Consider the following 24,609-nt stretch of genomic DNA (forward strand, 5'->3'; position numbering starts at 1 on the left):
GGACCCATAATCAAGCGGGGAGGGGGGGGGGGGGGTCCACTGAGGGCCACCCCCGCCCTTGCTGCCCACCCCCATCTCCTTCTCCTGTGACACCCCCAGCGTGAGACCCCTCCCACCTTGACCTACCTTAAGCCTGGTCCCAGTGCCGCTCCTCGGTGTCTGGTCACTGCAGCTCCAGCAGCAGTCACCACCTCTGTGGTGGTACTGCAGCTGCCAGCTTCTGATTGGCCGGCAGCTCTTCAAGGTCGGAATTTATGGCGACGAGGTCTGAAATCCTACGGAAGGCCCACTGCTGTCAAGTTAAGTACCTGATTGGCACTAAATTCAGCAGCCCGTCCTTGCAAGCAGTGACATGGGAATCTTGGCATTGGTTTCCCCGACATCAAGATCCCTGCCGACAGCATAAAATTCCACCCATGAATTCCGCAAGATAGTGGACTTCCCAATGGTTCAGGGCACTATTGACTGCATGCATGTCGCTCTGTGGGCCCCCCACATCATTGGGAAGTGATACCACAACCACTCAATAAATGAGCAGTTGGTGTGCGACCACACCAAAAAATGTATTTCAGTAAAGGTCTGCTATCCTGAGAGTACCCACGATGCTTTCATCCTTTGACAGTCTGCATTAACCATCATCTTTGGATCTCCAAGACAAGACAACAGGTTGGCTACTCAGATTCAAGAAATACCCACTCCACACATGGCTCATGACCCCCTTCTACCAACCCACCATCAAGGTCAGAGGCCCTTCAACAAGAGCCATAGGTCCACATGTAACACCATGCAGCAAGCTATCAGGGTTCTGAAGCAGACGTTATGCTGCTTAGATCTCACAGGTGATCACAGCAATACATGTCCGAAAGGGTCTCCATGTTTGTCATAGTGCACTGCGTCCTCCACAACCTCGCAATTATGGGGGCCAACCACTACCTCCTGGTATCCAGAGGCCACATTGAGGGAGGAAGAGGAGGAGGAAGGGAGGGTACCACATGCATTAACTGGAACTGGACAGAGCAAGAGAGACAGCATAGTGGCTGACATAGGGATGGCAAACCATTAGGAGCCTTGAGTGATGGGGGCATTGAGCAGTGTGTGAGGTGTGTGGTGTGATGGGTGTGAGATGTGAATTGCAGATACATTCAATCACCTTAATCACCTGACTGAGGATATTAAACATCATTCAACACTGCTTCCAGGTCCCTGGTTCTACACTCTGACCATTGGCTACCCTTGCAATATGCTCCCATTCCCTTCTCAGAGTCACTTTGGAGGGCTTCTTGCCTCCCCAAACTCCTGGCCTCCCTTCTGCCTTTAGCATCCAGGCAGAATGCATCCAGGGTGGTATTGCTGAATCGAGGAGACCTCTCCTTCCCTTGGTCTGGCGTGGCTTCTCCAAAACCAATTAGCAGAAGTCTACAGATCATTGCTGCAACATGGGAGTGATACCACCTCCAAACACATCTTCCCTTCCTATTACGACCAGGTGAGAAGGAAGTCTAGGGTTCCCTTTCAGCCTTCACCTGGTCTTACTGTCACAGGGTTTAATTTTAAACGCGCTGTGTTTTTAGCTGTCCCTTGGTGAATCCTTGTTCACTGCTTTTCAATTATAAGGCAAAGAAACCAGCACAAGCAAGCTTTCTTAGGTTTAAAGAAGAAAGATCAAAATTTATTAAATCTAAACTCTAATTCAGTTAACGCCTATGGATACATGTCACATCCCAGGCTAGCATGCATACGCGATACACACATGCAAATAGAGACAGAAAAGAGCAGAAGAAAAAATAAAGTGGACAGGCTTGAGACAACATCTCAAGTGTTGTTGTTATGGATCTTCAAGCTCACTCTAGAGTCCTTGCTTGTAGGTAGATCTTGCTTTTCGTTGGGGCCCATTATTCTTCTTAAACCTTATTCGCTGTAGGAGAGTTTTCTCTCTTGGGGTTCATGTATCTTCGGTGGATTCAGAGGCTTGTGAGAAAGAGATGGGAGCAGACAGGAGAGAGATCTTCTCAATCCAGGAGCAAACAGACAATCTGCCCAAACTGTTTGTACAAATTCAAAAAACTCAAGTTGCCCAGCAGGTTAGTCATGTGACTAGCTAGTTTGACCATGTCCATTTGTGTATGCAGCCATCTTAGCAGTCAATCTGGAATGCGAGCTCCCCCACCTTCAATGTCTGGTGATCAAAAATCCATTGTGGGTTGAATGTCACGGAATGGCTGCTTTGTCTTTCCAAACACTGTCTGTTAATATGCAAATATCTTTTCCAGCCATGGCTGATCTGTTTAACAAGTCTTCTTCACTCCAGTAACAGTTTAAAATAAATGTTCTAACAAAAATTAATGTGCCTCGTTCTTGGCAGGTGGGGGCCTAGCATGATACTTCCCCTGCCCTGTCCCTTCCCCAACCCTGTCAGCATTCTGAAGGGATCATTCCCTCCGCGACACCCTGGTCCACCCCTCCATCACCCCTGACACCTTGTCCCCTTCCCACATCACCTTTCATGCAATTGCAGGAGGTATAATGCCTGCCATTTTACCTCCTCTCTCCTCACCAACCAAGGTGCCAAACACTCCTTCCAGGTGAAGCAGCAATGTACTTGTACTTCCTTCAATTTAGTATACTGTATTCGCTGCTCACAATGTGGTCGCCTCTATCACATTGGGTGACTGCTTTGTGGAACACCTCCGCTCAGTCCGAAAGCATAACCCCGAGCTTCCGATTGCTTGCCATTTCAACACATCCACTGCTCTCATGCTAACTTCTCTGTCCTGGGATTGCTGCAGTGTTCCAGTGAACATCAACGCAAGCTCGAGGAACAGCATCTCCTCTACCGATTAGGCACACTACAGCCTGCCGGACTGAACATTGAGTTCAATAATTTCAGAGCATGACAGCCCCCCATTTTACTTTCATTTTTAGTTGATTTTCCTTTTTTCTTCTTTTTTTCTTTTTTACATTTTTTACAACCTTTTTTTTTGGCATTTATTTCATTTCATCTTAGTTTGTTCAGTTTGCTTACCCACTGTTTTTTTTCATGTTTGCACTTGCTGCTGTTCAATATTCAGTCCGTTAACACCTATTCTGTACTAATACTTTGTTTTTCAACACACCATTAACATATTGTTTGCCTTTGCTCCATGACCTTTTGGTCAGCTATGTGGCCTTGTCCAATCTGCACCTTCTCCTTTGTTATCTCTTGCCCCACCCCCACCTCACTTGCTTATAACCCGTGACATTTTTAATATTTGTCAGTTCCGAAGAAGGGTCACTGACCCGAAACGTTAACTCTGCTTTTCTTTCCACAGATGCTGCCAGACCTGATGAGTGGTTCCAGCATTTCCTGTTTTTATTACAGATTTCCAGCATCCGCAGTATTTTGCTTTTATTCTAATCAGACCATGCCTTTCCAGATGCATATAAATCCTGTCTCTCAGAATCCCTTACAATAACTTTCCCACCACTGATGTAAGGCTCACCGGCCTGTAGTTCCGTGGCTTATCCCTGCTGCCCTTCTTAAATAAAGGCACAACATTAGCTATCCTCCAGTCTTCCGGTACCTCAGCCTTGACTAACGATGATGTAAAAATCTCTGCCAGGGCCCCAGCAATCTCCTCCCTTGCTTCCCATAGCATCCTAGGATACACCTGGTCAGGCCCTGGGGATTTATCCACCTTAATGCGCTTCAAAACCTCCAACACCACCTCCTTTGTAATGTTGATATGCTCCAGGATATCGCTGTTCCCTCCCTTGAACTCACTAGCTTCCATGACCTTCTCCACGGTAAATACGGACGAGAAATATTGATTTAAGACCTTGCCCATTTCCCATGGCTCCACACATAGAGTCCCTTAAGGGGACCTACTCTCTCCCTAGCTACCCTTTTACTCTTAATATACTTATAGAATCTTTTAGGATTCTCCTTTATCTTATCTGCCAGGGAAATCTCATGGCCCCTTTTCACCCTCCTAATTTCCTTCTTAAATGTAGTCCTACATGCTCTATACTCCTCGACGGACTCGCTCGATCCCAGCTGCCTATACCTGACATATGCCATAGTTAAGAAGTTTGCAAATGATACAAAAATTGGCCATGTGGTTGAAAGTGAGGAAGAAAGCTGTAAACTGCAGGAAGATATCAATGGATTAGTCAACTGGGCAGATAAGGAGCAAATAGAATTCAATCAGAGAAGTGTGAGGGAGTGTATTTGGTGAGGGAAAGCAAGGCAAGGGCATCCACAGTGAATGGTAGGATACTGAGAAGTGTAGAGGAACAACGTGACCTTGGAGTGCATGTCTATAGATCCCTGAAGGTCGCAGGACAGGTAGCTCAGGTGGTCAAGAAGGCATACCGGATACTTTCCTTTACTGGCTGAGGCCGAGAGTGTAAGAGCAGGGAAGTTATGCTAGAACTGTATAAAACACCACGAGGCCACAGCTAGATTACTGTGTACAGTTCTGGTCACCACATTGCATGAAGGATGTTACCACACTAGAGAGGGTACAGAGGAGATACACAAGGATATTGTCAGGCCTGCAGAATTTTAGTGATGAAGGAAGATTGAATAAGCTAGGGTTGTTTTCTTTGAAACAGAGGAGGCTGAGGGGAGATTTAATTGAGGTGTATAAAATTATGGAGGGCTGAGATAGAGTGGATAGGAAGGATCTGTTTCTGTCAGCAGAGAGATCAATAACCAGGAGGCATAGATTTAAAGTAATTGGTAGCAGGATTAGAGGGGAGTTGTGGAGGAATATTTGCACCCAGAGGGTAGTGGTGTCTGGAGCTCACTGCTTGAACAGGTGGTAGAGGCAAAAATTCACATTGCATTTTAAAAAAAAATGGATATGCGCTTGAGGACAGTAACTTATCGGGCAATGAACCAAGAACTGGAAGGTGAGATTTGACTGGATGGCTCTTTTTTGGGCTGGCTACCATTTTGACAGCACCAACATGACACCTCAGCCTGCTGACAGTTGCCCATCTATCCCTCTCGCTACCATTACATCTCAATACAAATACATGTAGTGAAGAACAACTTAGGGTACAGGATTGTTTTAGATCATTTAAATATCATGAACTTTAGACTCTTTGGCAAATGGAAAACTAAAGCCTGTCAGTTTCTCAACAGGCATTTTGAAAATTTATAACAAACGACAGACCATTGGCTGCTGCCAGACAATAAAGACATTACAGACACACAATGGAAAAAGCTCACAACTTCAGCACTGCAACATGCAAGGACTCGTAGACAGAGTGGTGAAAAAGGTATATGGAATGCTTTCCTTTATTGGTCCAGGCATAGAATTCAAAAGCAGGGATGTGATGCTGGAACTGTTTAAAACGGTGGTTAGGCCACAACTGGAGTATTGGGTACAGTTCTGGTCACCACATTACAGGAAGGACATCATTGCGCTGGAGAGAGTACAGAGAAAATTTACAAGAATGTTGCCAGGGCTTGAAAGTTGCAGCTATGAGGGAAGATTGGGTTGTTTTCCTTGGAACAGAGGAGGCTCAGGGGTGACTTAATGAGGTGTAGAAAATTATGAGGGGCCTAGATAGAGTAGGCAGGAAGAACCTGTTTCCCCTAGCGGAGAGGCCAATTACCAGGGGGCACAGATTTAAGGTGATGGGTAAAAGGATTAGAGGGGACATGAGGAAAAACTTTTTCACCCAGAGGATGGTGGGTGTCTGGAATTCACTGCCCGGATCGGTGGTGGAGGCAGAAACCCCTAACTCATTTAAAAGGTACTTGGACCTGCACCTGAAGTGCTGTGACCTGTAAGGCTATGGACCAGGTGCTGAAAGGTGGAATTAGATTGAGCGGCTAGTTTTTTCAGCCGGTGCAGACATGATGGGCTGAATGGTCTCTTTCTGTGCCATAATTTTTCTATGGTTCTATGCACCAAAACTAGAACAGAGGAGGTCCCTTTTATGGTAATTGTATCAAAAGACAAGCGACTGTGGTATTAAGAGGTGCAGCAACACGAAGAGCAGCAAGAATCACTTCAGTCGACCCTTCTGTGCCTCCCCAGAACAACAGTCTGGTCAATTTGTGTTCTGAACCCGGCTCCCAGTCGTGAGAGGTGCTGAGAGCTGTTGCTTATTGTTATTTGGCAATCGAATAAGTTGTTCAGTAATCTTAAGAGCAGCTCTGTGGATGTTGTCTCCGCTCAAGGTTGTCAAAATTAATAATAATAATCTTATACCATCAACTGTTGTGGCATTGCTTGTAATTTATGAGATATAAAGGGGTGGATTTTCCTGGTCTCACCTTACATTGTGATGCGGAACTGGACTGCAACCTGCCCAGGTCTCGGTGCATTTGAAGATGGTGAGCTAGGTTATTGACATGGTCTGTTGGCAATACTGACACAGGCCCACCCCAGGCAGGGCCTTGTGCTGGAAACTGGGGGCTGAAACCAGTAGTTCTTCTACTGCAGGCTGCAGAGGCAGGACTGGCTACTGCCTCAGCATGTTGTTGGAGAAGGCCTCCAAGGTTAAAGGTGAAAGTGTACTTAAAACGAAAAGCTCACTCACTTTTTGGACAGCCTTTGCCATGCTGCCAGGTGTCTCAAACCCTCTGATCTGGGAAAGCTCCAGATACAAGGCCTACTAGTACTCTGACTGGTGCCCCCACATCTGGACATCTTTCCAGGATATCAGTAGGAAAGGGAGGCAGGAAGCAGGGGGCTGACTCCTCCATCTTATTGCACGTTAGAGCTTGTCCTGTGCTTATTGCAGGCTGAGGCCCTGCTCCATCCCTTGAGTGAAACCCAGAAATCCCATGGCAACGTAAAGAGTTGGAGTTCTGCTCTCCATCCCTTTTTTCTGACCTTTGAACCTTAGCACTCCCCAGGATCTGACCTCAGGAAAACCAATGCTAGAAATGTTTGTGTTCCTACTTAAGTGCTTTAAGCTAGTTCTAGAATATTCATTCCTCCATCTTCCATTGAGCATTGACTGCTTGACTGCACTAGAGCATAAATGGTATCCTCAAGGTCACTTTGTTGACTCTCTGGTTGGTCATATGTTAACTTCTTGTTCAATTATAACAAAAGCAAAATACTGCAGATGCTGGAAATCTGAAATAAAGATTGAAAATGCTGCTAACACACAGCAGGTCCGGGAGCATCTGTGGAGAGAGAAACGGAGTTTAATGTTTCAGTTAACGAGCTGATGAAAGGTCATCAATTCTCTTAAGCCCGATGCCGCCTGACCTGCTGTGTGTTAGCAGCATTTTCAGTTTTTGTTGTTAAATTATGATGTATTTTGACTTTAGGGTCCAGTGGTGAAATAATGCACAGGCGTGTGTTTGAGACAGATGCAGCAATCAATGAAACAGCACTCATCTTGTGTCTGTAGAGACGCTTGTGATTCAAGTATAGGAAAGACCAATGAGTGCAGAGCTACAGCACACAGCAAACGGGAATGGAGCAGAGTTTACAGAGTGACTAATCCTTCATGTGAGCAGCTTCACACAACAGGGGTTGGATTTTACCAAGCCCATGATGCGGGCTCCATGGCAGGGCCGAAAGATTGTTCCGGCAGACGCCCGCCTCGGAGGCCGATGCTGGGAGGGCCTGGCCTGATCCTCCTGGTGGCCGCCCCCCACCCCAGTCAATTTCCATATTTAAATTATTAAAACAAATTCATTTAAATATTCTTACTGGCAATCTTCCTATCCTGCTGCAATCTTCAGCGCGGCGGACAGCACTCCTGTGCCTTCAATCCCCCGTCAGGGGAAAGCAGGCATGGCACTTGTGGGGAGAGGGGAGGGGGGAGTTATGATTTTCAGTGCGGGGGTGGGAGCCGGGGTCAAATAAGCATCATCAGTGTAGGTGACCCTGACGCAGCTTTGAATTTACACTCCTAGTGGTGTCAAACCTGAGGATAGTGAGACTATCCCTGCAGGAGTCTCATTGAGCTTCACTGTAGATTCAGTAGCACCATTTCTCCGGAGGCTACCCACAATCTTCTGCTCGAGTTACAGTGGGAGATGGGGAGAAGCCTGTGAAAATCCAATATTTAGATTTAAAATGCGTGTTCTTGCTTTGAAAGATTTTCTGCCCGTGGCTGAGCGGATTCTCTGTGCCTGAATTCCCAATCCACACTCACGGGGCTGGATTTTAGGAGCCCGCCCTCACTCCCGGCGGTGAGCTCAAAAACTGGCGGCCTGAGCAGCCACGATCTCCCGCCATAAATCTAAATATGGGATTTTCGCAGGCTTCTCCCCATCTCCCACCATAACTCGAGCAGAAGATTGTGGGTAGCCTCCGGAGAAATGGTGGTACTGAATCTACAGTGAAGCACAATGAGACTCCTGCAGGGATAGTCTCATTATCTGTGCAGGAGTCTCACCAGTGTCACACCGGCTTTACCCAGACGGGGAATTGAAGGCACGGGAGTGCTGGCTGCTGGGCTGAAGATTGTGGCAGGACTGGAAGATTGTCGGTAAGTATATTTAAATGAATTTGTCTGAATGGTTTAAATATGGAAATTGAGGTCCTGTCGCCCAGCAACGGGGTGGGCAGCCATGGAGCCTCGCTGCCGCCAGGAGGATTGGGATGGGCCAACCCAGCATCGGCCTCCGAGGCGGGCGTCTGCCGGAACAATCTTTCGGCCCTGCCATGGAGCCCGCATCATGGGCTTGGTAAAATCCAGTCCCTGTTGTGTGAAGCTGCTCACATGAAGGATTAGTCACTCTGTAAACTCTGCTCCATTCCCTTTTGCTGTGTGTTGTAGCTCTGCACTCATTGGTCTTTCCTATACTTGAATCACAAGTGTCTCTACAGACACAAGATGAGTGCTGTTTCATTGATCGCTGCATCTGTCTCAAACACACGCCTGTGCATTATTTCACCACTAGACCCTAAAGTCAAAAAACATCATTTAACAACAAAAACTGAAAATGCTGCTAACACACAGCAGGGCAGGCAGCATCGGGGTCGAAAGAGAGTTGCTGAGTGTTTCCAGCATTTTCTATTTTTATTTCAGATTTCCAGCAACTACAGTATTTTTCTTTTGTTGTAATTTAATGAGAAGTTAACATATTGTTACGACCGAGACAGGTGAACTTTCAACTTTGTGCAGTTTTGGGGGGGTTGGTGGGGGGGGGGGGTCAGGTGGACGATTAGAATTCAAAGGTAAGTGTTTTGGGTGAGGGAAAAGGGAAAATATTTACTGTAATTTTTATTGGGAAGTTGGAAAAGGGTGTTACAATTTTATTTTATAAATTTTGCGGGAGTTCGCTTTAAAAATTTAAATTTGCTCCATGTGATTGGGGTGGGGGGGGCGCAGGCCGCCCCGGCTAGTTAAATGAGCCGCCATGTGGGAGATCATGGTGGCTCGGGCCGCCAGCTTCTGAGCTCGCTGCCGGGAGCAACAGTGGTCTCTTAAAATCTAGCCCCATGAGTGTGGATTGGGAATTCAGGCACAGAGAATCCTCTCAGCCACGGGCAGAAAATCTTCCAAGACGCAAGAACATGAAACTTAAATCTAAATATTGGATTTTCACAGGCTTCTCCCCATCTCCCACTGTAACTCGAGCAGAAGATTGTGGGTAGCCTCCGGAGAAATGGTGGTACTGAACCTACAGTGAAGCACAATGAGACTCCTGCAGGGATAGTCTCACAATCGTCAGGTTTGAAACCACTCGGAGTGCAAATTCAAAGCTGTGTCATTGTCACCAGCTCTCATTGGACGCATTCCTGGAGGTTTCATCGCATAGCCTCCTGCCTCCAACTTCCCGTTTAGTCAAACAGCCCCTTTCCCCATCTCCAATATGTTATAACAAATAAATGAAGATATGGATGAGAAGTGAGTAATGGGGTGGACGAGATTTAGCACGTTAGGATTGGGACAGCAGAATCTTGGAGACACTGAAGTTTATCTAGAAACATAGGAACTAGGAGCATTCAGCCCCTTGAGCCTGCTCCACCATTCAACTAGATCATAGAACATAGAACATAGAACATTACAGCACAGTACAGGCCCTTCGGCCCTCGATGTTGCGCCGACCTGTGAAACCATCTGATCTACACTATTCCATTTTCATCCATATGTCTATCCAATGACCACTTAAATGCCCTTAAAGTTGGCGGGTCCACTACTGTTGCAGGCAGTATGGCTGATGATGGCTGATCTTCTAGCTCAATGCCATTTTCCCGCACTATCCCCATAACCCTTGATATCTCTAATATCTAGAAATCTACATACTCAATGACTGAGCCTCCACAGCCCTCCGGGTAGAGAATTCCAAAGATTCACCACACTCTGAGTGAAGAAACCCCTCCTCATCTCAGTCCTAAATGGCCTACCACTTATTCTGAGAATGAGTCCACTGGTTCTAGATGCCCCCCACCCCCCCCAGCCAGGGAAAGCTTCCTTCCTGCATCTACCCCGTCGAGCCCTGTAAGAATTTTGTATGTTTCAATGTGATCACCTCTCATTCTTCTAAACTCTAGAGAATACAGGCCTGGCCTCCTCAATCTCTTCTCATAGGAAAACCCCACCATCTCAGGAATTAGTCTGGTGAACCTTCGTTGCACTCCCTCTATGGCAATAATATCCTTCCTTATGTAAGGAGACCAAAACTGTCCATAATACTCCAGGTGCAGTCTCAGTCTCACCAAGGTTCTAAACGGAGCGGGACGCCAGCCAGCAGAGCATCAAAGGGGGTCCACCTCAATTGTCGCTGTGCTCAATATGGTTGTAGCAAGGACCAGATTTGCTCCATTTGGTGATGTTTCCTCAGACATCCTCTTTTAGGAAGTTACAGCAAAGGAAAATGATGATCTTTGGCACACCAGAACATGAAGATGGCAAATGGGACAAATGTACAAGGCACCAACTTTCCATTTGCACTAAGGCCTCAGAAAGCAGCTTTCTGTCGGCTTCACCTGCCTGTGCTGCTGTTCAGCTGTCAGAATGATAGCTCTGGGAATAATGTCAAGTCAAACTTAAGGCACGTGAGAGAAGGTGAGGCCTCCAACAAAACTGTTACTGAAGGTATTCAAAGACACATAATGCAACATTATAGATAACATCAATTATGCTCTGAAATTTATCTTTTTTTATGCCTTTCCATGGCACAGCCTTATTTTTCAGTATTTTATTTTCTATGTTGTGAACTCCCTCAAAAACTGGCAACAGAAAATGTTTGAAGTATTTTAGGTGATTTAATTGTCGTCTTAATTATATTCTCCACACTGATCATGGCCAAATATGTCATTCCAGTGTTTCACCTGACATGTGATAGCCAGTGTAGGTGTGCACTTACCATTCTAATTATATCACTAACAGTTAAGGTGTCATAAGGTTGGAATGTGTGCTGAGATATAGAATTGGGGCAAAGGTTTACAGCTCCTGCGAAAGAATTCAGGAAGAAGTTTGGAAGAGTTCTGCCCAGTGACAGTGATGCAACTGTTGTTTGATTGGTTTCTTGAAAGTGATTAATCTGCATTTATCCTGAACAACTGCAGCTATACAAACAAACAGATACCACAGCAGCATGAATAGATGTTTATGATGGGAAAGTGGTCACTGTCCTCTATGCTTATGGGACAGGGTCAATATAGCATCAGCCAGGAATCAGTAGGAGCATTCATCAGGTCACACACTCCTGCTTCAGGATAGCAGGCCAATTCATCACCCAGGCAGCAGAGAGATAGGGCTATGGGTTGCTGACTTCAGCACACGATCTCTGTTGTCAGCATTACTCCAAGAGAACCCAAGAACATTCCCTCAGCTATGTTAACAGAAGATTCCACTCCATCAATGCCCAGATTGCACATGAGAGATTCCAGCACATCAGTTCCCAGTATGTGGGAAGTTGCCATGATGCCTTCATTCTGACTGCAGGTGGTCTGACCACCTGCCTGTGGGATAACCCTCAGAGAAGCAACTGCAGGTATTTATAGTCAGAAATTATTAAAACACTTTCAAAAGCATTGGGTAGCTCCATCCAGTGGCCTGCCTTGGGAGGGCACTGTCTGCCAATTTGTTCTGCAAGAATATCATTGGGAAGGCCAGTATTTGCAGAATGTGTGCCAAGCACAATGACAGAGGCGAATTACTTTAAATTATATAGGATATACGGCCCAACCATTCCATGCTGGCATTTATACTCCACTTGAGCCTCCCCCTATCCTTCTTCATCTAATTATCATCATAACCCTCTATTCCCTTCTTCATATGCCAGTCTAGCTGCCCCTTGTCTGCATCTATACCAGTCACCACAACCACTTCCTGTGGTAGAGAGTTCCACATTCCCATCACTCTCTGGGTGAAGATGTTTTTTCTGAATTCTCTATTTGATTTTTTTCATGACTATCATATTGATGACCTCTTCCTTTGTTTTACCTCACAAATGGAAACATTCTCTTTGTACTTACTGGATCACAGCTATTCATAGTTTTAAAGACCTCCATTCAGTAAAAACGTCCAGACATGGTGTGTTGTCATAGTGCAAATTGCTGAGTTACAGTGTCTATTTAGAGAGTACTGGGAAGGGTTCATTGTGCAAGTCTTGCTTTAAGACAGTGCCCAGGGTGAGCAAGGAAGAAAAAGTAAAGGTGTCCAGGGTGTTAACTTGCCTGCCTGACACTGAGGATGTGGATCTATTTGTTCTGCAACCCTGGGAGTGTCACCACCCTACAAGAGGCACAAGTAATGATTCTGGGGGGCTCCTGCCTTCAATTCCCTCCAGGAGTGCTTAGAGGTCTGAATGAGTGAAGTTCTGCATTCTTCATCTCTGGCTTAATGCTGTGCCTTTTTTATTTCTGATGTTGTCATTCTTTTTGAGAAGTATGATAGGTAAGACATGCTGTAGAGTTATGTGAGAGTGCCAAGTACTGTTCTTTTCTGGTCACTGCTGAGGATTGGAAACTTAACAGTGGTTTTAAAGGCTGTGTGAGTTTCCATACAGTTCAGCTATTTACACTTGTTTTACACATATTCTGCACCAAGGCCTCCTGCAGTGTTGTAGACCCAGGAAACCTGCAAACATCTCCCTCACTGCTGGATGTAACACCTTTTTGAAAGGTGCTCCAGGGCACAACTCACTTTTTTATTTAATTTTTTTTTATTTAGAGATACAGCACTGAAACAGGCCCTTCGGCCCACCGAGTCTGTGCCGACCATCAACCACCCATTTATACTAATCCTACACTAATCCCATATTCCTACCACATCCTCACCTGTCCCTATATTCCCCTACCACCTACCTATACTAGGGGCAATTTATAATGGCCAATTTACCTATCAACCTGCAAGTCTTTGGCAGGAAACCGGAGCACCCGGCGAAAACCCACACGGTCACAGTGGAGAACTTGCAAACTCCGCACAGGCGGTACCCAGAATTGAACCCGGGTCGTTGGAGCTGTGAGGCTGCTGTGCTAACCACTGTGCCACTGAGCTGCCCAGAGAGTGCCAATGATTACACTAAAATTACTATTATTGACAAAACTATCAGATCACCATTGGTTATATTTTCTACACTGAGAAACATGTATGACCAACCTCTGTTTTCTGCTTTCTATTTTCTAGAGGGACTAAAATCTGACAAGTCCCCAGGACCAGATGGCCTATACCCTAGGGTTCTAAAAGAGATAGCTGCAGAGATAGAGGATGCGCTGGTTATGATTTCCCAGAATTCCTTAAATTCAGGAATGGTCCCGTCAAATTGGAAATTGACAAACGTTACACCATTTTTCAAGAAAGGAGGTAGAGAGAAAACAGGGAACTACAGGCCAGTTAGTCTAACATCAGTCGTTGGGAAGATGCTGGAAACTGTTATTAAAGAAGTCTTAACATTGCACTTGGAAAAACATAGTATGATTAGAACAAGTCAGCATGGTTTTACTAAAGGGAACACCTGTTTGACAAATTTATTAGAGTTTTTTGAGGATATAACTAGTAGGTTAGATAAAGGGGAACCAGTAGATGTAGTATCAAAAGGCAATTCGATAAGGTGCCACATAAAAGATTAATAGGCAAGAAAAGGGCTCATGGTGTCCAGTCATTCAGCTGGACATGCCAGGTGATTATCCTCGGAAAGTTTCCCTCTCCACCATACACAAACTGAACTCAAGTAATCTTTTCTGACATGTGCAGAATTTAAGCACAAGGAGCCATTGTTACAAAAATAGGAAATGCAGGAGGAACATTTTTCACTAAGTGGAGCAGATTATCAATATGAATGGAAGAGTAAGAAATCTTTTTGGGGATCAAAATGGAGCTGGACAGGGTCTTATCACCAAATGGGGTTCAGAAATATTAGAAATGGATCAAGCTTACACTGCAGATAGGTGGGGCTAGATGGGCCTGAAGGGGTCTCCTGCCTTGAACTGTTAATATATTACTATCAAAATGTCTCAAAGTGCTTCATTTAGTGACTTGATTGTGCAGTGCAGTTTCTTTTGTTATGTAGGCCATCATAATAGTACATATTGTGGTTCAGGATTGCAGTTGCAAAGCCTGTTTTACTGGCCTGCCCAAGGGTTACCTTGTTGATGCATTAGTTCCAAAGATAAATGTCAGCACAGCCAGGGGTCATCTACTCAGCCCATTTCAAAGCAGCTTGGGAATGGGTCACTAGCCTTGTGAACTCTGGAAGGACGTGTCTAAGACTGCTGGTGAAGTTAAGAAAAAAATCAAGGTGAACCATTAGGAATATACTGTGGAAGTGGAGGAAGAGAAGGGTTGCTTGTTTGTAGACTGCCATATAAGAAATTTAAATAGTCATGGTATCTGGAGCTTTGACTTCTACACAGTTTGCATGTCCACTAGCATCAGGTCCCATCTAGATATTAGAGATATCAAGGGTTATGGGGATAGTGCGGGAAAATGGCATTGAGCTAGAAGATCAGCCATCATCAGCCATACTGCCTGCAACAGTAGTGGACCCGCCAACTTTAAGGGCATTTAAGTGGTCATTGGATAGACATATGGATGAAAATGGAATAGTGTAGGTCAGATGGTTTCACAGGTCGGCGCAACATCGAGGGCCGAAGGGCCTGTACTGTGCTGTAATGTTCTATGTTCTATGTTCTATATTTGCTCAGATTGCTGTTGTGAATGAATTCGGGAACAAGGTCTGTGATACTGTGAAGGATGAATTTGATTGTTTAGGGAAAAGACTGTTGACAAACATGGGACCACAGAGCTCCTTGCTATGCAGTGCACATGCTTTCAGAAATCACTGAACATTGAGAGGACGTGTTCCTACAGTGGTGACATTCATTGAGTTTTGAGGGATGTGTTATTTAGCATGTGGGACGGACTGTGAAGCCTTGTGCAAGTGGTAGCAGAGCAGATGTGGGAAAGATAGGGCTCGGTGCAGCTACATCACAGAATACTATTGCTTCTAATCAAAATGGATGCTGTTCTCCCTCTCTTGACATAACTGAGGGCACTTTGCACCTGTTCTTTTATTCCCCTTCATCTGGGGAAGCACATTGAGGCATCAAAATGCTGGGAGAAGTTATAGGAACTTACATGTGAACATGACAGACAGGAAAAAACCATTGAGCCTATCCCCATGCAGTTGTGTTGCAATTATGCAATGTGACCCTTACCAGCAGCTATGTGATCTCTTCGCAGAGACAAAATGATTTTTAAAAAACCCGAGGCTAATTTGGGGGATATAATTCTGAGAATTCCTGTCCACCAAAGGTGATGGGAAATGAGTTCCAGTACATAATAATGACTAAAAGGTTCATGACCCACCTCCTGCCATTTATACACACAGTCAGAGAGAATATTTCCATCACACGGGCTTGGTGAGAAAGACACCCTGGATAAAAATAATTCATCCTCAGCCTGTTCATTTGCTGACACTTTGACAGTTTTATTGCCTTCTCCAAATTGTAATACTCAAAAAATTAATTTCAGATATGTTGCCATCACATCCATATCAATCTGGACAGATAGCCAGGCAGTGAGCCAGTTGAATGCAGGGACAGTTATGGGCCCAGACATAGTTATAGGCAATATGACATTTGGAGATGTGTTGAAAGTGACTGGTCCAGTCAAAATTATAGGCAATATTGCGTTTGTGATGGCAATACATTTCGCTGACCTTTTCAAGATCATGAAGTCAAAGTTCTTATTTAATTTAAATGTGAAAGGCAGAACCAGTGAACTACAGAAACACTTATGTGATCCTATGCTGATTTTTGTTAGAAAATCTTGGGGAGGACAGAAACATTATATCCCCAATGCTGAACTCATTGGTTATCAGTTAACCTCTCAATATGCTCCCCTTCTCCCCCTCCCCTATACTGACTATTGACTATTTTGCACCTTCCCATTTCCACTTGTGGGCAATCCAAAACTACAGGCCATAAATATAAGATAGTCACCAATAAATCCTATCAGGACTGAGAAACTTCTTTACCCAGAGAGTGATGAGAATGTGGAACTCACTACCACATAGAGTAGTTGAGGCGAATAGCACAGATACATTTAAGCTACATAAGTACATGGCTACAAGAGCAGGTCAGAGGCTAGGAATCCTGCGGCGAGTAACTCACCTCCTGACTCCCCAAAGCCTGTCCACAATCTACAAGGCACAAGTCAGGAGTGTGATGGAATAATCTGCGCTTGCCTGGATGGGTGCAGCTCCAACAACACTCAAGAGGTTCGACACCATCCAGGACAAAGCAGCCCACTTGATTGGCACCCCATCCACAAACATTCACTCCCTCCACCACCAACGCACAGTGGCAGCCGTGTGTACCATCTACAAGATGCACTGCAGCAACGCACCAAGGCTCCTTAGACAGCACCTTCCAAAAAGAGGTCGCGACCTCTACCAATTAGAAGGACAAGGGCAGCAAATGCATGGGAACACCACCACCTGCAAGTTCCCCTCCAAGTCACACACCATCCTGACTTGAAACTATATCGCCGTTCCTTCACTGTTGCTGAGTCAAAATCCTGGAACTCCCTTCCTAACAGCACTGTGCGTGTACCTACCTCACATGGACTGCAGCAGTTCAAGAAGGCAGCTGACCACCACCTTCTCAAGGGCAATTAGGGATGGTCAATAAATGCTGGCCTAGCCAGCGACTCCCACATCCCGTGAATAATTGAAAAAAAACACGAGAGACAAAGGAATAGAAGGATATGCTGATAGAGTTAACATGAAATAGGGTGGGAGCAGGTTCACGTGGAGCATAAACACCAACATGGACCAATTGGGCCAAGTGGCCTGTTTCTGTGCTGTAAATTATATGTAATTCCTGCACTGCTAAGGTTAGCATTAAAGCCGATGTCAATACTGTGTAACAATCAGCACAGAGTCGCTACTTCACCCACCTGCTCTGGGTCATGTTGTAAGATTCCCTTCCCTCAAATCTTAAAGGACACAATGTAATGCCCACTACAGAGACCCAGCAGCAAGTTGGCCATGACCAGGAGGTAAATATTTCAGAATTTTCAGAAAGGACGGGGAAATATGAAAAGGAGCAGAAACATTGATAAAAGACCCAATGGAAAGAATGAATTTGAGTAAGGGTGAGCAGGCAGTGGAAACACTATGGATAGAACTAAAAATACTGACAGGATGTAAGACTCTGGTGGAAGTTGTTTACAGACCTACTGATGTAGATGGAGAATGTATAAGAGATTTTAATATTCGCACAGACTGGGAGAAGCAGAACAGAAAGACAAAGACAGACTATAAAAAAAGATCTGCGGATAACAGAAAAGGGAAACCTAAAATCATATAAAAAGTAAAAGGATAGTTAAAGGAATGGTCCAGCTGATTAGGGACAAAAAAGCAAATCTTGTGGAGGCAGAGGGCTTTACTGAAGTACTGAATGAGTATGTGCATCTTGTTATGAATGCTGGACTTTATAGTATAATTATGTCTTTAAAAAAATTGTGATTTTTAATGCAGTGCAAAAAGGGTTTGGAGAAGACATGTGACCTCACACCAAATCTACCAGAGACAAGCCAGGGGTCTTGGTTACCATGAAAACAAGGAACCCACATCAAAGACTCTTTTGAAAGCAGAGTGCAAGGTTGTAACACCTGAAGGACAATGGGTTTCACTTTCCCAGACTCTCAGATTGTAAACAGTAAATTCGAGTTGTAATTGTTAACACATAGAAACAAAGGAAGGCCCAAATGTTTTTGCGATGGCCAGACGAATGGATTCTGAATATGGTGAAAGGCAAATGACAATTGACTTTTGTTCTGGATAAATTCAACAGGCTTTTCTAAGTTGGACAAGCTGTAAGGAAGAAAAGAAGACACAAAGATCAGCAGTGGCAGCCTCAGAAGAAAGAGAGAGAAAAAGAAAACAACTGCTCTCAGAACACTGATGCAGCGAAAGGCTGCTAAGATTTGAACCCGCTTCGAAGGCTCGAGCTTTGTGGAGGAGAAAAGACCAACAGGATCACCAGAGATTGCCTTATTAACAGAGGACCAGTCAAGTTTGCTCGAAAGAAGTTAACAAAGAGGTTATTGGCTTTGTTAAGGACACTGGGAGATCCAACCCATTGCAGCTGGGAGGAGTTTGGGACTTTAACTGCAAGGATACCTTTTCAATGAGAACACTGTGTAACTGTTGTGTGTGTTTTTCAGTGTGTTAATAAGTTAATGGGAAATGTCTTTCTCTGTAATTTAGTGTATTAGCTACCTACTAAGTACTGTTTAGTTAATGTTGGTTTTTAGTTTAGTTGTTATAGTAAAAGTTTTAAAATGTGAAATGTTGTGTAATTCTTTAATTGGTCTGAATAGTTCATATCTCTTGTTTTAAAGTTAATGGTCTCTACTCTTTGCTGACGATGCTGCATTAACATCCGACACTGAAGAATGTCTGCAGAGACTCATCGACAGGATTGCGGCTGCCTGCAACGCATTTGGCCTAACCATCAGCCTCGAGAAAACGAACATCATGGGACAGGATGTCAGAAATGCTCCATCCATCAATATTGGCGACCACGCTCTGGAAGTGGTTCAAGAGTTCACCTACCTAGGCTCAATTATCACCAGTAACCTGTCTCTCGATGCAGAAATCAACAAGCGCATGGGAAAGGCTTCCACTGCTATGTCCAGACTGGCCAAGAGAGTGTGGGTAAATGGCACACTGACACAGAACACAAAAGTCTGAGTCTATCAAGCCTGTGTCCTCAGTACCTTGCTCTACGGCAGCGAGGCCTGGACAACGTATGTCAGCCAAGAGCGACGTCTCAATTCATTCCATCTTCGCTGCCTCCGGAGAATCCTTGGCATCAGGTGGCAGGACCATATCTCCAACACAGAAGTCCTCGAGGCAGCCAACATCCCCAGCATATACACCCGACTGAGCCAGCGGCACTTGAGATGGCTTGGCCGTGTGAGCCACATGGAAGATGGCAGGATCCCCAAGGACACATTGTACAGCGAGCTTGTCACTGGTATCAGACCCACCGGCCGTCTATGTCTCCGCTTTAAAGACGTCTGCAAATGCGACATGAAGTCCTGTGACATTGATCACAAGTCGTGGGAGTCAGTTGCCAGCGATCGCCAGAGCTGGCAGACAACCATAAAGGCGGAGCTAAAGTGTGGCGAGTCGAAGAGACTTAGCAGTTGGCAGGAAAAAAGACAAGCGCAAGGGGAGAGCCAACTGTGTAACAGTCCCGACAACCAGTTCTATCTGTAGCACCTTTGGAAGAGCCTGTCACTCTAGAATTGGCCTTTATAGCCACTCCAGGTGCTGCTCCACAAACCACTGACCACCTCCAGGCGCTTACCCATTGTCTCTCGAGACAAGGAGGCCAAAGAAGAAGAAGAGAGGTCTCTACTGAGGTCATAACAATCTGGCTTCACAAAAGAAGAGGATAAACTTAATATTGCAGTAGAAGAGGAGGGAATAAAGAAATTAGATAGGATACAAATAAATAGAAAGGAGGTGCTAAATAGGTTGGCATCACTCAAAGTTAACAAGTTACTTGGCCTAGCTGGGATGCATCCAAAGTTCCTGAGGGAAGATAATTACAAGCCAGTCAGTCTAACCTCAATAGTGGGCAAATTGTTGGAATCTATTCTGAGAGGCAGGATAAATTGTCACTTAAAAAGGCACAGGTTAATCAAGGATAGTCAACATAGATTTGTTATGGGAAAATCTTGTCTGACCAACTTGATCGAATTTTTTGAAGAAGTAACAAGGAAGATAGATGAGAGTAGTACAGTTGATGTGGTCTGCATGGATTTAGGAAAGGTTTTTGACAAGGTCCCATATGGCAGACTGGTTAAAAAAAAAATCCCATAGGATCCAGGGAAATACAGCAAGGTGGATACAAAATTGGCTCAGTGGCTGGAAACAAAGGATTGTTGACGGTTGTTTTAGGGACTGAAGGGCTGTTTCCAGTGATGTTCCGCAGGGCTCAGTACTGGGTCCCCTGCTTTTTGTGGTGTATATTAACGATTTGGATGTAAATGTGGGGAGCATGATCAAGAAGATTGCAGACGACACAAAGATTGGCCGTGTGGTAGATAGGCTGCAGGAAGATATTGATGGTCTGTCCAGATGGGCAGAAAAGTGGAAATGGAATTTAACTTGGAGAAGTGTGAGGTGATGCATTTGGGAAGGTCAAATAAGGCAAAGGAATACACGATTAATGGGGAAATACTGAGAAGTGTAGAGTAAGTGAGGGACCTTGGAGTGAATGTCCACAGATCCCTGAAGGTAGCAGGACAGGTCGATAAGGTGGTTAAGAAGTCAGGGAATCTTTTCCTTAATTAGCTGAGGTATAGAATATAAGAGCAGGGAGGTTATTCTGGAACTGTATAAATCATTGGTTAGGCCACAACTTGAGTACTGTGTACAGTTCCGGTCACCTCATTACAGAAAGGATGTAATTGCACTAGAGAGGGTACAGAGCAGATTTACGAGGATGTTGCTGGGACTGGAAAAATGTGGCTATGAGGAAAGATTGGATAGGCTGGGGTTGTTCTCCTTGGAACAGAGAAAGCTAAAGGGAGATCTGATTGAAATGTACAAGATTTTGAGGGGCCTGGATAGAGTGGAGATGAAGGGCCTATTTACTTCAGCAGAGAGGTCAGTGACTAGGAGGCATAGATTTAAAGTGATAAATAGAAAGATCAGAGGGGAGATGAGGAAACGTTTTTTTCATCCAGAGGGTGGTGGGGGTCTGGAACTCACTGCCTGAAAGTGTAGTTGAGGCAGAAACCCTCAACACGTTCAAAAGAAGTCTGGATATGCACCTCAAGTGCTGTAATCTGCAGGGCTATGGACCAAATGCTGAAAGGTGGGATTAGAATGGGTGGAACGTTTTTCGGCTGGCACAGACACGATGGGCCAAGTGGCCTCTTTCTGTGCTGTAAACTTTCTATGATTCTATGGAGATAGCAGAAGCTTTGATCACAATTTTTCAATCCTCCTTGGATATGAGAGTGGTGCCAGAGGACAGGAGGATTGCAAATGTTACACCCTTGGGCAGAAAAATGAAGAGGGATAATTCTGCTAACTCAGGTCAATCAGTATAACATTAATGGTGGAAAAACTACGAACAAATATTGCCAAGGAAAAATATTAATTCTCACTTGAAGAAGCAAGGATCACTAAGGGACAGCCAGCACAGATTTGGTCAAGGAAAATCATGACTGACTCTGAGAAACAGAGTTAACGTTTCAGGTCTGTGTGACCTATCATTAGAACCAAGAAACGTTAGAAATGTAATAGGTTTTAAGCAAGTGAAAGCTGGGAGCTGGGGGGGGAACGGGTGGCGGGATGGTGGTGGTGGGGGTGAAGAGGGACAAAGGGGAGGTCTGTGATAGGGTGGCGGGCAGGACACATTAAATGACAAAAGGTTTCATGGTACAAAGCCAAAGGGAGGGATAATGGGACAAGTAACGGAACAAAAGTTGTGTCGAGGTGAGGTGTGAATGGCGGGATAGCAGCTGTCGAACGCAAAGCAAAGGGATTAAGAAGGAAACAAGAGAAAAACCAAAACAGCAAAAAAAAAGGGGCACAGGTTATGATCTAAAATCATTGAACTCAATGTCGAGTCTAGATGGCTGTAATGTGCCCAGTTGAATGATGAGGTGCTGTTCCTCCAGCTTGCACTGAGCTTCATTGGAACACTGTAGCAGGCCAAGGACAGAAAGGTCAGAATGGGAGCAAGATAGCTGATTGAAATGACTGGCGTGAGAAAGCTCAGGGTCATGCTTGTGGATTGAATGGAGGTGTGCCACAAAGCAATTGCCCAATCTGCTTTTGGCCTCCCAAATGTAGAGCACACCGCATTGTAAGCAGCGACTACAGTATACTAAATTGAAAGAAGTACAAGTATATTGCTGTTTCACTTGGGAGGAGTGTTTGGGGCCTTGGACAGTGAGAAGGGAGGAGGTAAAAGAACAGGTGTTGCATCTCCTCCGCTTGCATGGAAAGGTGCCATTGGAAAAGGAGGGAGTGTTGAGGGTGACTGAAGAGTGGACCAGGGTGGCATGGACAGAATGGTCCCTTCGAATGCTGAAAGAGGAGGGGAGGGGAAGGGAAGATGTGTTTGATGGTGGCATCATTCTGGAGGTGGTGGGAATGGTGGAGGATGATCCATTCAAGGCTGGTGGGGTGGAAGGTGAGGGAAAGAGGAACCCTATCATGGGTCTGGGAGGGAGGAGAAGAGGTGAGAACAGAAGTGCGTGAAACAGAATGGAAATGGTCAAGGGCCTTGTCAACAATGGTGGGGGGGAGGGAATCCTCATTTGAGGAAAAAGGAAGACATATCAGAAGCACAAGTATGGAAAGTTGCATCGTCTAATCAGATGTGACGGAGACAGAGAAACTGGGAAATGAAATAGAATCCTTACAGGAAGTAGGGTGTGAGGAAATGTGGTCCAGGTAGCTGTGGGAGTCTGTGGGCTTATAGTGAGAATTGGTTGATAGCCTATCCCCAGAAATGAAGACAGAGAAGTCAAGAAAGGAAAGGGAAGAATCAGGGATGGGTCATGTGAAGGTGAGGGAAGAGTGGAAACTGGAAGCAAAGCCAATGAAATTTTCCAGTTCATGACGAGAGCAGGAAGCAGCACTGATACAGTCATTAATGTACCAGAAGAAGGGATGAGAGAGGGAGCCTGAGTGGAACTGGAATCAGGAATGTTCCACATATCCCACAAAAAGGCAGGCATAACTAGGACCCATGTGGGTACCCATAGCAACACCTTTCATTTGGAGAAAGTGAGTGGAGTTAAAGGAGAAGTTATTCAATGTGAGAACAAGTTCAGCCAGGTGGAGGAGGGTGCTGATGGATGGGGACTGGTTGGGCCTCCATTCAAGGAAGAAGTGGAGAGCTCTCAGACCATTCTGGTGGGGGATAGAGGTGTAGAGAGATTGGACAGCCATGGTAAAAAGGAGACCGTTAGGGCCACGAAACTGGAAATTGTTGAAGAGACAGAGGGCATCGGAACAGTCATGGACGTAGGTGGGAAGAGACTGGACAAGGAGAGAAAAAAGAGTTGTGATAGGAAAAAATCAGTTCAGTGGGACAGAAACAAGCTGAAACAATGGGTCTACCAGGGCAGTCCTATTTGTGGATTTTTGGAATGAGGTAGAAGCGGGCTGTATGGGGTTGCAGGTCTATGAGGTTGCAGGCCATGGAGGGAAGATCTCCAGAGGAGACAAGGTCAGTGACAGTCCTGGAGATGATGGCTCGATGTTCAGTGGCGGAGTCATGGCTAAGGAGGAGATAGAAGGAAGTATCAGACAGTTGGCATTCAGCCTCTTCTAGGTAGAGGTTGGTACACCAGACAACAACAGCACAACCCTGTCAACAGGTTTGATGACAATGTTAGAGTTGGACCTGAGAGAACAGACTGCTGCAAGTTCAGAGGGAGACAGTTTAGGGTGAGTGAGAGGAGCAGAGAAACTGAGACAGCCAATGTCTACTGTCAGAGAGAAAACTGAGTTTGAAAACAAGGAGCTTGGAAATAGGGCAGATGGGTCCTGACAAGTGAGCATTGTGTAAGGCCATTTGCTGCCGACACATATGCTGCATAATTAATAAAAACTGCATTCATTTAAATGATAACAATCCCCAAGGAGTGACAGTACCAGTCAAAGTCTGAAATATTGTGAAGAACAATCCTGTATTATGTTGCACTTGGCAGCCTGGCAATGTTTAAGCCCACACTACAGCTGTCAGAATGAATACAGTTTATACTGTCTCATAACAGGCTTTAAAGACTCTGAGGGTTTTTAATGATTTTATTTGCTAATAAACTATTTAAGGTAAAAATGGGCTGTACAAAATGTTCTAAATTTTTTATTTAGGAATAAATGTTGTTGGACATGCAGCATTTGTAGATACAACTGTTTTAGAAATGAGTGAACATTGTTACTTCATGTTGCCACATCTGTGATTTATGTTTAGACAGTATTCTGAAGGCAGCACAAGCACAGAAGTTGCAGGGAGGTGCCAAAATGCTAGAAATCTTACTTTCAAAGTCTGGGACTGAAAATACCTCAATATATTTGTACCAAAAATATAAATCCCCAGTGATTTCTTACATTGCCAACCTTGAAAATGAATGTCACACGAAACACTGCAATAATCTACCATATATAATTCCCAGCTCCCTTGGTGAGACTACAGAGGGAGG

Source organism: Heterodontus francisci, chromosome 38 (genome assembly GCF_036365525.1).
Source record: "Heterodontus francisci isolate sHetFra1 chromosome 38, sHetFra1.hap1, whole genome shotgun sequence".
In the NCBI taxonomy this organism is placed as follows: Eukaryota; Metazoa; Chordata; class Chondrichthyes; order Heterodontiformes; family Heterodontidae; genus Heterodontus; species Heterodontus francisci.